The following is a 14,914-nucleotide window of genomic DNA, read 5'->3' as shown; positions in this document are numbered from 1 at the left end:
ACACATGTGCATTAGTGTGCTAGGGATCCACCTTTAGTTTTCATGTCACTTTGCATCTATAATTATTAGAATTTACAACCCTTTGCTGTTGATCAAAAGAGAGATGCTAGTGTTTCTTAATATGGTTAGTATGGATTTCTATTGAAGTACTATAAATTTGCTAATAGTGGTTGAAAATGGCATTAGATTTTAGAGTTGAAGATGCAGCTCACTGTTAAAGCACTTATTCCAACAGGAGAATGTCAGCCTTCATGGGTTAATACTGGTTATGCTTGAGAAGGTTATACTTATTCTAAAAGTTGCATCCTTCTTTTTATTCCTATGCCTTTGAGGTACTGACTTTGCAGCTCATTGAGCAAAATGCAATCCAAAGGGATTGTATCTGAATTCTCTTAAAAAACATTGATATTTTATTTCTAGTTTGTGATTTGCATAAATTTTTAGTATACAGACATATAAAATGTATGCAAGTATAGAAATTTACAAAATGAAAGTCAGAGTTTACAGTAACTTCTATTTCTTCTTAATCATTAGAATACATGTACAATTGATATCCAGCAAAAGTTCCAATCTTTTAGAATTAGAGAGATTCTCATATTCAATCACCACAACCACAGATTTCCTCAGTCACCAGCTCTTAATCTAAATCACTGGTGAGGCATTGCTTGCTAACTTTTCAAATCCATATACAAAGCAGTTAATAGCGCCTACAATAATCATGCTATGTAGCACTGAGAAGCATATCTTTACAGGCAGGTAGTAACTTGCAGGGTCAACAAGTGCTGAGGCTGGAGGATTATTTCAGGATTTGGTTCTTCTACCATGTGGACCCAAGATCAAACTCAAGTAATCATGTTTGGCGAGTGGCACATTTACCCATTGTACCATTTAACTGGACCCTCAAACAGTTATTACATGAATTAAAGCACAGTATGGTTCCATGGAGCTTTTTCTTCTCTGCTTAGTCTTGGTTATCACTTACCCCTCTGCACTGTTTAAAAATTTCCACTTGCCCCTAAATCAGATAGGGGACTAATATCCAATGTATATCTAAAGAACTCAAGAAGGTGGACTCCAGAAGATCAAATAACCCCATTAAAAATGGGGCTCAAAACTAAACAAAGAATTCTCACCTGAGGAATACCAAATGGCTGAGAAGCACCTGAAAAAAAATGCTCAACATCCTTAATCATCAGGGAAATGCAAATCAAAACAACACTGGAGAAAGAGGAACAATCCTCCATTGTTGGTGGGATTGCAAGCTTGTACAGCCACTCTGGAAATCAGTCTGGTGGTTTCTCAGAAAATTGGACATAGTATTACAGGAGGATCCCGCAATACCTCTTCTGGGCATATATCCAGAAGATGTTCCAACTGGTAATAAGGACACATGCTCCACTATGTTCATAGCAGCCTTATTTATAATAGCCAGAAGCTGGAAAGAACCCAGATGCCCTTCAACAGAGGAATGGATACAGAAAATGTGGTACATTTACACAATGGAGCACTACTCAGCTATTAAAAAGAATGAATTAATGAAATTCCTAGGCAAATGGATGGACCTAGAGGGCATCATCCTGAGTGAGGTAACCCAATCACAAAAGAACTCACATGATATGTACTCACTGATAAGTGGATATTAGCCCAGAAACTTAGAATACCCAAGATACAAGTTACAAATTGCAAAACACATGAAACTCAAGAAGAAGGAAGACCAAAGTGTGGATACTTTGCTCCTTCTTAGAATTGGGAACAAAAAACCCATGGAAGAAGTTACAAAGACAAAGTTTTGAGCTAAGACGAAAGGATGGATGATCTAGAGACTGCCATACCCGGCGATCCATCCCACAATCAGCCTCCAAATGGTGACATCATTGCATACACCAGAAAGATTTTGCTGAAAGAACCCTGATATAGCTGTCTCTTGTGAGGCTATACCGGTGCCTGGCAAACACAGAAGTGGATGCTAAAAGTCAGCTATTGGATAGAACATAGGGCCCCCAATGGAGGAGCTAGAGAAAGTACCCAAGGAGCTGAAGGGGTCTGCAACCCTGTAGGTGGAACTGTTGTCTTAGTTAAGGTTTTATTGCTGTGAACAGACACCATGACCAAGGCAAGTCTTATAAAAAACAACATTTAATTGGGGCTGGCTTATGGGTTCAGAGGTTCAGTCCATTATCATCAAGGTGGGAGCATGGCAGTATCCAGGTAGGCATGGCGCAGGAGGAGCTGAGAGTTATATGTCTTCATCCAAAGGCTGCTAGTGGAAGACTAACCAGTAACCCCAGGGCTTGTGTCTCTAGCTGCATATGTAGCAGAAGATGGTCTAGTCAGCCATCACTGGGAAGAGAGACCCCTTGGTCTTGCAAACTTTATATGTCTCAGTACAGGGGAATGCCAGGGCCATGAAGTGGGATGGGGTGGGTATGGAAGTGGGGGTGGGGGACTTTTGGGATAGCAATTGAAATGTAAATGAAGAAAATACCTAATTAAAAAAATTTGGAAATGGAAAAAAAAACAGAAAAAAGAAAAAGAAAAAGAAAATGTCTTGCAACATTACAAGGAATTGACACAAGTCTGTTCTGAGGGACATACAGTTACACATATGAGGCAAATGTCATTTTTGTATAATTTAATTGGGTTTTCTTCTTATATAGTCAGGAGGATTAGACATTCTGCTCCCTTCTTCCTTCAGTGCATCTTGGAGTTTCGACCCATAAGTTCTTGCACCCATAATTACATAACTTATCATAGGCTCAGACTGTGTTGTTGTGAGGAAGTGAAGACATGTTACAGGCATATGAAACTCAGATGGGCTGTTGGGAGCAGCACCTGCCTGTACAGGTGTCAAGGCAGCTAAAATCAGAGCAATATGCAGGACAGCTAGCTTTAAGCTAAGGCACCAGTGTGGATGGAGTGGGCAGGGAAGGTGTGGAATGCTCAAGGGAAATAATGGCTTGGAACTAAAAGAGGGAGAATCAGAAGATCTGTGTGGAGAACGGGTACAGAGAGGTGGGGGCCTGATTGGGCAGATGTTAATGTCACTGTATGATGTTAACACTGTATACCCACTTGAATGAATAAGAAAATTTCATAATGTAATGGGAAAAAAATTTCCACTTGCAGGCTCCTCCCCATCTGCTTTCATAGAACATATATTCTGCCCTCCCACTTACCTTGAGATCTGTCTCTTTTTTTTTTTTCTTCCCTTTTATAGTCCCATTACTGCTTTCTGGACTTTACAGGCCCTTCATATTAAACACATTTGTCTGGAACTCCATAGCTATGACCCACATGTAAGACAGAAGAGACACATGGATTCAAAGTATCCATTTTTCTTCCCAAATCTTCATTTGTTCTGCTGCTCATGTTCCCTAGACCTGAGCTGAGGTTCTAAGGCCTCCGAATCTCTGCAGCTGGTTGGAAGTTTGAACAGTGTTTCTTTTTCTCTTTTTCCTGCTTTTGCACTACTGCTTGTTTTGTTTTTCACACAGCTTCTCATTTAACTAGAAGAGGGGCTCTCAGATTCTGTCTCTGTCTCCCTGTTTCTCTCTCTGTCCCTCTCTATCTTGTCCTCTCCCACTGTGAGTGTGTGTGTGTGTGTGTGTGTGTGTGTGTGTGTGTGTGTGTGTGTGTGTGTGAGTTCCTATCCTCTCATCCTTTTATGTTCATAAAGACACAGTTCAGACCAGTTTAAGCACATAACTTGCTTCTAAATTCCAGTGTGGCCTCAAGGTGTTATCTCTACAAGACACTACTTTAAATAAGAGTTGACATCCTCCTAAGGGAAATGATTTTGGGGGAAAAGCACAGAGATCTGAAGAAAATGCATTCCAAACTGTCCATGTGTTGACTCCTCTTTACAGCAACTCTCAAGGAGAAACATTGTATATAGTTTAGAAAGGATGTATGCTACAATATCCCAGAGTGGTTCCACTTGCTAGCTTCTTGCCTGACATTCTCATGTTCTTCTGATAGATAGTGTATCTAAAGCTAGCAACAGCACATTTTTAAGAACATAGGAATTGCCACAAATGGGTCTGTGCCAAGGTATTTGGCATTTCTTTGCTGGGTGTAGCACCATAGCAGTGATCTATATCATGTTCACCTCTGTGGCTGAGGGTTTAGTGTGAGTGAGTGTGAGTGTGAGTGAGTGAGTGAGTGTGTGTGTGTTTCCAGCTCATGTTGTTTCTACATAGCTCAGGCTGATATCTTACTTGCTACTACTCTGTCCTCAGCTCCTTGATTCAACATATGGGCCAACATACTCTTCCTGGGATTGTTTGCTTCTGATGGCTGAGGGGATCACTTGGGCTGATTCAGGACTCACATGGATCCAGCTAGACCTATGAGTAGCTTATCATAACTTCACTAACATCCTCAAAGCTGTAGTGAGTTCTGATGAGGATTTGGGGGAAATTCTCATCACTATGTATGTGATTTCCTTTGAACACCCACTCAAAGAGTGTATAGTCCTAGAATCTTCTCCAGATGCTTGTTCATTTCAGAGGATTCATCCTGCTGGCTCTGTATCAAACAATTCTAAATTCTCGTCATCCTTTTTTTTCTTATCTTCCTTACTATGAACCTCAGAATGGAAAGAGCCACTTCTAGCAGTGCTTGGAAATTGAACCTTAAATTCCCTCATAGATTAAAAAGTTTCTAATAAACCAGAGAGCTATTGGAAAGTGGAGATGATAAAGAGCTTTGTTGTCACAAATGACAAGGAGAAAAAAAATCCCCTGGTCAAAGCCAGAGGTTCTAACCCTTTACATCGCACTGTCTACCAGTGTGATATCAAACCTGCCAATGACACTTTATAGTTCTGAATGCCTGACCTCTCTCTAGCCAGGCATCTTTCCTCAAATTCAAATGCAGGTTTGGACCATCACTCTTTCTGCCAGTGTTTGCTCCTTGTATCAGAGGGCTAAGCTTGTGTCTGCCAGTCCTTAGGTATCTCCAGCCTGACCTGTCACTGGCTGAGCCCACCTTTTCTAACATCATAACGATTGGAATTTATTCTGTTGAAGCTTTGAGGGAAATCTCCATCTTATGTGACACATCTTTGTCACACACAGGCCCCCCCACCCTGACACATTTTACGGGCCCTGAGGATCTTCCTTTTGTCCTTGTATATGTCAGGTGACTGGCTTTTGATATGCATTATCCTGATCCAACTTCCTAGCAACTTTTCTCATCATCCTGATTAGAGGAATTAAGGAGGGCAAGAGCTGGGCTGTGTGGGAAAAGTGAGTGTCCACCTTCCCACATGAAGTAATGACATGATTCTAATGTAGCAGAGATTTCACACTTTTTTGGTAGAAGGGGATGCTAAAGACTTTTTCTGGGTCTCGGGGAAGGCCTGTGGAAAGGTATGTTAAATTGTGGAAAAGCTAACTACGTGTAGGCTCCTGGTGATGACCCTAACAGCTCCTTCACTGGACATTGTCTTGTATCCTGGAGAGCCTTAGCATCCTCTGTGATGCCACCAGTGTTGTGATGCCGTCAACTATTCTGGGGCATTTGTTTGTTGCACATAAGGTTACCCATAAATATGTAGGCCAGACTGAACAAGCTGCTTCAGAGAGAGAATGGAGAGCCTAACAAGAGCAGAGAGAGGCAGAAGGAATCCAGCCTTTGCTGTCAGAGTAAAACAGCAAGAAACAAGAGTTCTGTGATTGGCACAGAAAGTCCTGAGCAAGGGATGGATGACAATCTTCCTGAAGTAAATGGTCTGGAGATATGTCTTCTAGTTTTGGGGCTCTGTAGCTGTGAGTTCCTGGGAAGAAATCAGCCTCATAGGCTCCAGCTTGAAGCATGCTGCCCTTGTCTTTCGGTGTTTCTTTAGGGTTTTTCCCCACTATGCAACTTCTTTTTTATTATTAGATATTTTCTTTATTAAATTTCAAATGTTATTCCCTTTCCTAGTATCCTCTCTAAAAATCCCCTATCCCCCCCCTGCCCCTGATCCCCAAGATAACCTTCCTCCTTCTTTGCCCTGGCATTCCCCTATTCTGGGGCATAGAACCATCAAAGGACCCAGGGCCTCTCCTCCCATTGATGACCGACTAGGCCATTCTCTGCTACATATGCAGCTAGAGCCATGAGACCCACCGTGAGCTTTCTTTGATTGGTGGTTTAGTCCCAGGGAGCTCTGGGGTTACTGGTTAGTTCATATTGTTGTTCTTCCTATGGGGCTGCAAACACATTCAGCTCCTGGATACTTCCTCTAGCTCATTCATTGGGGAACCACGCTTTGGTCTTCCTTCTTCTTGAGTTTCATGTGTTTTGCAAATTGTATTTTGGGTACTCTGATCATCTGGGCTAATATCCACTTATCAGTAAGTACATATCATGTGTGCTCTTTGTGATTGGGTTACCACACTTAGGAAGATGTCCTCCAGATCCATCCATTTGCCTAAGAACTTCATAAATTCATTGTTTTTAATAGCTTTGTAAATGTACCACATTTTCTATATCCATTACTCTGTTGAGGGACATCTAGGTTCTTTCCAGCTTCTTGATATTATAAATAAGGCTGCTATGAACATAGTGGAGCATGTGACCTTGTTACAAGTTGGAGCGTCTTCTGGGTATATGCCCAGGAGTAATATTGCTGGATCCTCTGGTAGTACTATGTCCAATTTTCTGAGGAACTACCAAACTGATTTCCAGAGTGATTGTACAAGCTTGCAATCCCACCAACAATGGAGGAGTGTTCCTCTTTCTCCACAACCTTGCCAGCATCTGCTGTCAACTGAAATTTTGATCTTAGCCATTCTGACCTGAGGTGGAATCTACGGTTGTTTTGATTTGCATTTCCCTGATGATTAAGGATGTTGAACATTTTTTAGGTGTCTCAGCCATTCAGTATTCCTCAGTTGAGAATTATTGTTTAGCTCTGTACCCCATTTTTAATGGGGTTCTTTGGTTTTCTGGAGTCTAACTTCTTCTTTTGGGGTGGTGGTTGTGGTTTCGAGACAGGGTTTTTCTATATACCTCTGGCTGTCCTGGAACTCAATTTGTAGACCAGGCTGGCCTCCAACTCAGAAATCGGCCTGCCTCTGCCTCTCCAGTGCTGGGATTAAAAGTGTGCACCACCATGCCCGGCTGAGTCTAACTTCTTATCCAGAGATGGGCAACTTTCCTCATGTACAGACCAACCTAAGACATGGGACCCGGTGGTGATAGGGTTAACCTATGACAGGAAAGGCTGTGACATTGGAGGAATGACCTAAGACAGTAACCACAGCAGATGGACATGACTGCAGAGGCCTAGACCAGCCTCAAATTTTAATAAAATAAAAAGGGGGAAATGTGGAGAGCCGTGCCATTAGCAATCGCCATTATAAGATGGCGCCGGCTTCCACTGAGCCTAACTAGTAAACAAGCCTTATGCGCAAGTGCAAGAGTAAATTCACGCCCAGTCACTGCCCATCTCGGGGCGTAGTAATGGGGTGATGGGCGAGCAACTAATCAGGTGCTGTCACGCCACATCAGGTGCTGAACCGTCACGCTGCGGGCTATATAAGCAGCACCATTTTCCGGGTTCGGGGTCTTCCTTATGTGGAAGCAATAAAAGCTTTGCCGTAGAAGGATCCGGTTGTCCGAGTGAATTCTTGCCGGTGAGATACTAGCTCGGGAGAGAGTCCTGGGGTTAAAGCACTCCCTGGAGGCAAGCTCTCCTCTGGGAGGGAAGGTGCTCGGAGGACTGAGGGTCAGCTCCACCTCCTGGCTGCAGATGTAGGCCTGTAGGACCCTGTCCCAGAAGCTCTGTTGCTTCTGTGTCCTGTCCTCTTCTGAGTAGACCTGCCTTCATTTCTTTAGGTTTTATGCATTCCTTTTCCACAGGCTTTTCCATGGGACTTAGCATCGTCTCTCCTGGTCTCTCTTATTTTTCTCTACTCTACCTAAAAGGACTATCCTGAAGGCATCATCTGCACTGCTCTTCCCCAGTGATCAGGATACAGAGATGAACAAGGCAGATAAACTGCCATTTCACCCTCAGATTATGACCTATGAGAGGAATGAACTGCATGCAATTCTGGATCATTATAGCAACAGTGATTTGAAGAACGTGTAAGCATTACGCCCAGTTCTGTTTTCTGTTTTGACACCATAACATCATCCCCAGTATTTGTCAGATCACATGAGGTTGTGCCTCAATCATATTCTCATCCCCAGACTAATTTTTATATATTCTTCTAAGAGACAGAACTGATGCCTGGTTAGTAGGTATATGTACTGTGTGGGAAGTATTCTGATCCCCTTCCTCCAAATAAAAAGCAGAGCCTGTCGCATGGAGTCAGGGGATAAGGGTACTAGAGTGTGATCTCACAGCACACATTTCAAGAGGTCTTGACAGGTGTTAGCTTCTGTCATATGCTAGGTATTGTGAGTTTATGGTGAGTCTTTGTACTTAATCATCATGAGCATTGGTGCTGATTGCTCAGACTACAGCAGAAGTGATCTGGTGCCACTTGGTCTGTCGAAGTTTGTGAACAGATTTTACCATTGCTCCTTTCTTGTCTACTGCCTTAGACTCTGGGACAGTGCCAATTTCCTTCATTTTTTTGCATGTTTCCCTCTGGATTTTGGTAATTAGGCTTCGGGTCACCAGGATGATTTTCCTTTTACAAGTTCCAAGCAGTGCCAGTGCTGAGACCAGGGAGCCCCACTTTGACCCTCGCTGCTCTTGGCCTATGGCCCTATGTGTTCACCTTGGAGATATATCAGAATTCCTTGTAAACCGTAATCCAGACATCTTTATGTTGGATTTCCTCCTTGAAAATACTGATTGTGTGCTCTGGGCTTCCATGGAGTAACAGGAACCCAGGATCAAAAATCCTTGTTCTGAAGAAAACACAAATGTCACCGCGGGTTTCATGTGAGCCTATATCCCCTGGAAAATTTTTAGAGAGTTAGTTTACTCCTCCAGGCCCATTGAGGGTTCTCATTCATCTCTGGCTCCCTACCTCTGGTTTCCTTTTCTCTGCTGTTTTGGATCATGAGAATAAGTTTAATAAACAACAGGAAGTTCCAGTGTGTAAGAGCCAGTGTTTGACATCCAGTGTGCTAGAACAGTTCAGGACTCACACCTGAATTCATGTTTTCTTTGAGACCTGTGTTCATGGGCTTCTTTGTTGTTGAGGTCAGAACCAAGATATAGATAGATAGATAGATAGATAGATAGATAGATAGATAGATTTTGCTATTTGATTTCTATCACTCAAAAAACATTAATTTAGCACTAGGTGTTGCAAGTAACGTTGAATCTACTTCCTGTGAAGTAATTCTGCTCTATTTTAAACTTAAACTGATGAAACAGATGTGTTCCATGCCAGGGACTAAGTTGAACTACAGTTGAGTATCCCCAGATGCACACACAGTTCATTCAGAAAAGTGAGGCATTAATGCTAAAATTAAACTCAACAACTTTACCCAGCAATATTTTCTTGAAATGTGTGCCTAGGATTTATTGAAAACACCATTTTCGTGACCAAAGGTGAACACAATTCAAATGACTGTCAACTAGAGAACTACGAAATAAATTGTGCTTTCCTTATACAATAGAATGGAGGATGCAGTCAGTTACCAGAGCAGCCACACAGGTAAAACTCTATAACAAACAAGCATGTTATATACACATGAAATCTAAACACAAAAGTGAAGTAAATGCATAGAATTTCAAACTGGGAGTTGATAATGTAACTCAGTGAGTCCAGAGTGTGCCAGGATTGACAGCTAGAGTTTGATCCCAGGGATGGATGTGGTAGCATGACAGAACCTGCTAGTGCATGTTGTCCTTGGCCCCACACACATGCTATAGCACAATCTTGCCCATGCACATATATACATGCAAAAATCAATAAATGCAATAACTATTTTGAGAACAAATTTCACAACCATGTAACTCTAAACGATATATTGTTTAGTGACATAGATATTCCTGGCTAAACGATGGGGAAATCAAGCTTCCCTTCAGGTTCAAGATAGAAAATGAGTGAAGGGAAGCTGCCAGCATATTGCTAGAGAGGAGACCACAAAGGCTTTGTAGGTTCTGGAAGGTTTTACTTACAAACGCATGAGTATAACTTGTATCTATCCATGACAGTATACTCACTCCACTTTGATGTTTTCTGAATGACAGAGATCTGCAGGGAGGAGCATTGACACTGTTGTGCCAGCTGCAGGGACACAATGACTTTCCCTTCTTCCTTCCCTGTTAGCTGTGGCACACCTCACTATCACTTGGCACTTATTCCATGCTCCTTACATTACTGTTAGCTGTGAACAAGTCTATTTTCCTCTGCCCTTAATTTGTTCATTCAGCTAACCATCATGGAATGTCCCTAAAGTGTCAACAGGCAGGAAAGGGCATCAATGAAGAGACCATCCAATAAAGAAGAGACAGCTGGATTACTGGTGTGGTGACAAGCCTCTTATTTCAACACCATGGACATAGGGCAGAAGGATCATGACTCTGTGCCTGCCTGGGAAACATGAGACTCTATCAACAACAGTAATATGAATAAAATAAAGAAAGGCCTGATTATCAGTGGTGGGAAAGAAAGAACCATCTGTGAATATGGCCTGATTTGGTACTAGGCCCTCAAGTAAGGGCTCCAAAAGAGATATCACTATGGAAGCTGAGAGCTCATCCTTTCTAACATCCCAGCATGTGTTTTCTAGAACAGACAGTCCCATCAATATGCCACTGCCAAAGCCAGGGGACAGCTGGGCCTGGAGAAATGAAGGCCCAAGTTATGAGAACTCTACTACCTTAACTGCAGACAGTCACAAGCATCTTTTACTCTTACTGGAGGAGTCTTCTTGGTTTTTTTGCTCACAGGACACTTGCTGATAAGACTGACAACTGTGCAAAAGCAGGCACATTATCCAAGTGGGCCTGGCCAGAGGGTCTGAGCCAAAGTTTGGCTGTATCAAGCCCCTTTACTGCTACGTGCATAGTCTAGTGATTCATCTTCTCTATGCTGAAGAAAGATGGGTCTCATTGTCTGGGACAATGTTTGTGAATCTTAAATGGACTGAGACTAGATGAGTACCCATCATTCCTCAGAAACGTAAATCAATGAATGAATGTTTGAACTCAAGACACCACAAATATTCAGTTTCAATATTACATTTGAAACATTTCAGGAAGGTACAGGGAAGTTGAAAGTAGCTGCATTGGTAGTTCTAAATTGTTTGTGTGTGTCTTTATGTTTGAAATTTCTTTTTCATTTCCCATAGTTAGATCCAGGGCCTTGATCATACGAGATCAGTGCTCTACCAAGGGCCAGAGTTAATCCTTCTTCTTATCCACAAGGTTGACTTCACCATGACTCAATTGTGCCATTTGTTCAAAAAACAGACTGTACCTTGTATGGTGGCTCTGAGGACTGAAACACAATGCTTGAAACTGTTCAGCCTGATCCTACTGGTGTACATGCTGAGATTTGAGGTCCTTTGCTTCTTTCTGGAGATGAAGAGCAGAACAGTCTTGGATGGAAGTCGTTCCATTGAGGGAGAATTTCCCTTCCCAAATCCATGAGGCTCAGAGTACCAGGATACAACTTACAATCCCTAAAACCAGAGCAAAGAAAGGGCATTGGTACCCACTGCCTAAGCAACTATAGGCCTCTGATCACATTGCTTGTCATCATAGTATGCTACTACATAGAGTTTCCCAAAAGGTTCCTAAGCTTGCACATCTGGCCAGTCAGGAGAGAGAATAACAATACCAAGTAGGATTGCTTATGGCCCCTGGAGAAGGCCGCTTGGAATAATCAATTCATTTCTTGACTCTATGCCAGTGTACACCCTGGGGAAAAGGAAGGAATGAGACTCAGATATGGTCATAGTAAAGGGAAGTAGGTAAATTGGAAGCTGAACTAAGGTTAGGTCTGAGGAATGCGAAAGAGTAAGAGCCATCCCAACTGTCCAAAGCATCTTTCTCATAAAAAAATGTGTAATCAGAATTTTCCTATTTCACTGAGAAAACAATGCCCCCCAAACACCACCATCCATGGCACTGTTTAGATGGTTATACTGAGGATTATATCTCTCCCGCACTCCGAACAAAGGTATTTTGGTGATTTGAAGAAAGATTCCCAACAGAAGTGTCTGTATCTATATGCTTAATCTTCAGGGAGTGAGACAATTAGAGTAGGATTATGTGGTGTGGCTTGGTGGAGAAAATACAACCTTCTGGAAGGAATTGTGTCACTGCAGGTGGGCTTTGAGATTTTCACACCCCATTTTGGTCCCTTTTCATCTCTCTGGTCATTCTGTTAGGATGCAGTTTTCAGATAAATACAGCACCAAACCTGACATCATGCATTCTGCCATGTTTACTATGGGATTAATCCTCCAAAATGTAAGCAACCCCACAATTAAATTCTTTAATAGGACTTGCCTTGGCCATGCTGACTCTTCACAACAGTAGAATGGTGACTAAGTTAGCCATGGGAAGTGGAATCAACTATAACTCAACTTTCTCTACATGGCAATATAGGGAGGAAGACTGCAGCTTCTACCCCAGTGGTAGCAGTTCTAAGGAAGGCATAATTATTGTGCTTTGGCAAGCCATCCACCTGCCATCACTTTCTGAGACATCAGAGAGTTTTTGAACCTTCCTTTCTTTATTTCTGATTGACCTGGACCAGCACATCCTACATCAGTGACAAATTATTGATGGGGAGGTGCCAGGAGTTTAGAAGGATAGAGAAGATAGAATCTGTGTCTCAGATCTTTTACTAATTTGGCTTAATCCAAGCAGGTTTATGAAGAAATACAGCATCATATAGATTATTTACATGGGGAAATGGCCACAGTCATCAAAGAGCCAAGTGTAATTGTGTTGCCAAAGAGAGCATGGGACACCTCAGAAACAGGTGAATAAGCCCTGATAGCCAGAGCCCAAGAGATGGATCCAAAAACACCACAACCTTGATGCCCTGGAGGCATGGGATCCAGTCCTAGATCATTCTTTTTTTTTTTTTTAACTTGGCAATGAGATCTTTCTTGAGTGGTCCCATGAATGCTTTATTCCTCTCCATGGTCTGGAAATGACCATGACAAAACTTGGAGGCGGTGTCAATGAACTTCAGGTCAATCTTCTCAAGGGCCTGACTTTTGATCTGGACCTGTAAGGACTTAAAAAGAGTAAGCACTCGCTTCTTGGTCCCCACCACACAGCCTTTGATCATGATGAAGTCATTGGTTACCTCACCATAATGGACAAAGCCACCCAGTGGGTTGATGCTCTTATCAGACAGGTCATAGTCAGTAGATGCATTGTTCTTGATCAGTTTACCATCCTTAATGAGGTATCCTTGACCAATCTTGTAAATCTTCTTGATAATCTCTGTTCAGTGATGGTAGCCTTTCTGTCCAGCTCGAGCCATAGAGAAGGCTGCACAGGCAGGGTTCCAGGCTCTAATCCAGGCAACTTTGTGCAAACCTCGATGGGTCTTTTGGGGTAGTTTCTTTGTCTGCCAACAACTGGTCACCCCTTTGTATCCTTTGCCTTTTGTCACGCTGATGACATCAATCATCCCATCCTGCCCCAACACCTGGTTTACAGGAACCTGCTGCTCCAGCTTCTCTTGGGCCCAGTCTTGATTCTCAGCCACAGTGCCTCCATTCACCTGGATCTCCATCAAGTGTGCCTTCTGGCACAGAGGAAGCAGACTCATCTGAGTGTGAACAATTATGCGAATGGCCTGGCAATAGTTCTTCATGCTGTTGAAGTCATTTTCCAACTGCTTCTTGCCTGTGTCATCCTGCCATTTCTCACAGTACTTGGTAAAAGTCGTCTTCTTAGATTTGTGCCACTTCTTATAGAACTGCCTTTTACACTCATCACTGATATGCTCAACAAATATAGTCATGAAGGTCCAGAGGCCTCGTGGGGTTTCAACATATCTTACAATGCCCACAACCACCATTGGTGGGGTTTCCACAATGGTCACAGCCTCCAGAACTTCTTTTTTGTTCACCTTAGATCCTGGCCTGTCAACTTCCCAGACGATGTGGGTCATGGCACCCTTGTAGCCTAGAAAAGCTGTGAGGTGAACAGGCTTGGAAGGGTCATCCTTGGGGAGGCTCTTAATTTTCCCATGATGCCGGCTGTTGTGCCTGTGAGGCAAGAAGCCCAATGACCCATGCCTGGGAGCTGAGAATTTCCTGTGAGGCATCTTGCCACCACATGCCGCTTATAGAGCTAGATCATTCTTATTGAGGCTACTCCTGAACAAGGACACAGAACGAGAGTTGTTTGTCCTTTAACAATTGACTCTGAGAAATCTTTGGGTAGGCCTACCTCTCCACTTCTGATTCTCCTGTTGCTGGTGGTTTCATTTCATGAATTGGATTTAGTTAATAAGTATATTTATGGCTCTTGTTTCTTCAGGCTGCTATATAACATGTCCACCAGAAGTGATCCTCAATGATGTGGGTCTGGGTACCAGAGGTTTTCCATGGAGATCTCTGGCCAGGCCTAATGCCAGGGTTCCAGCCAAGGGAAGTGATTGCAGGCAAAGATGAAGTTTCTGCCATGCCTTCCAGGTCACTCAGTAACTCTGAGCTGCTTTGCACTGAGTTGGGTTGGGCTGGGCCAACGAGAAGCCGACTATTCAGTGAGGAGTGCAGTGGAACCTCAGATGGAGAGAAGATCTCTTCCCAAGTGTTACAGCTCTTGGAACATAACACTCAGATGACAGAGTAGTTCTCGAGCACCTTTAATTCCCTGGATAGGATTTATATACAGTTTTGGGGGTGATTCAGGGTTCGACAGCAGGTACCTCTCATTTGTGGGAAGGCTTGGTGCTGCTCCTACGTGACTGATAGCCACACACCTCTCCTGTGGGGGCTGTGGGGATGGTAACTTTGACAGGAGCCAGAAGGCCAG

General features: G+C 42.9%; 1 pseudogene; it reads right to left on the bottom strand.

The window, feature by feature from the left end:
• On the bottom strand, positions 13,008 to 14,227 carry Gm7352 (predicted gene 7352; annotated as a pseudogene).

Source organism: Mus musculus, chromosome 14 (genome assembly GCF_000001635.26).
Source record: "Mus musculus strain C57BL/6J chromosome 14, GRCm38.p6 C57BL/6J".
NCBI classification, from domain to species: Eukaryota; Metazoa; Chordata; class Mammalia; order Rodentia; family Muridae; genus Mus; species Mus musculus.
Note: the sequence above shows the minus strand (reverse complement) of the source record. Positions and strands in the feature narration are given on the sequence as shown.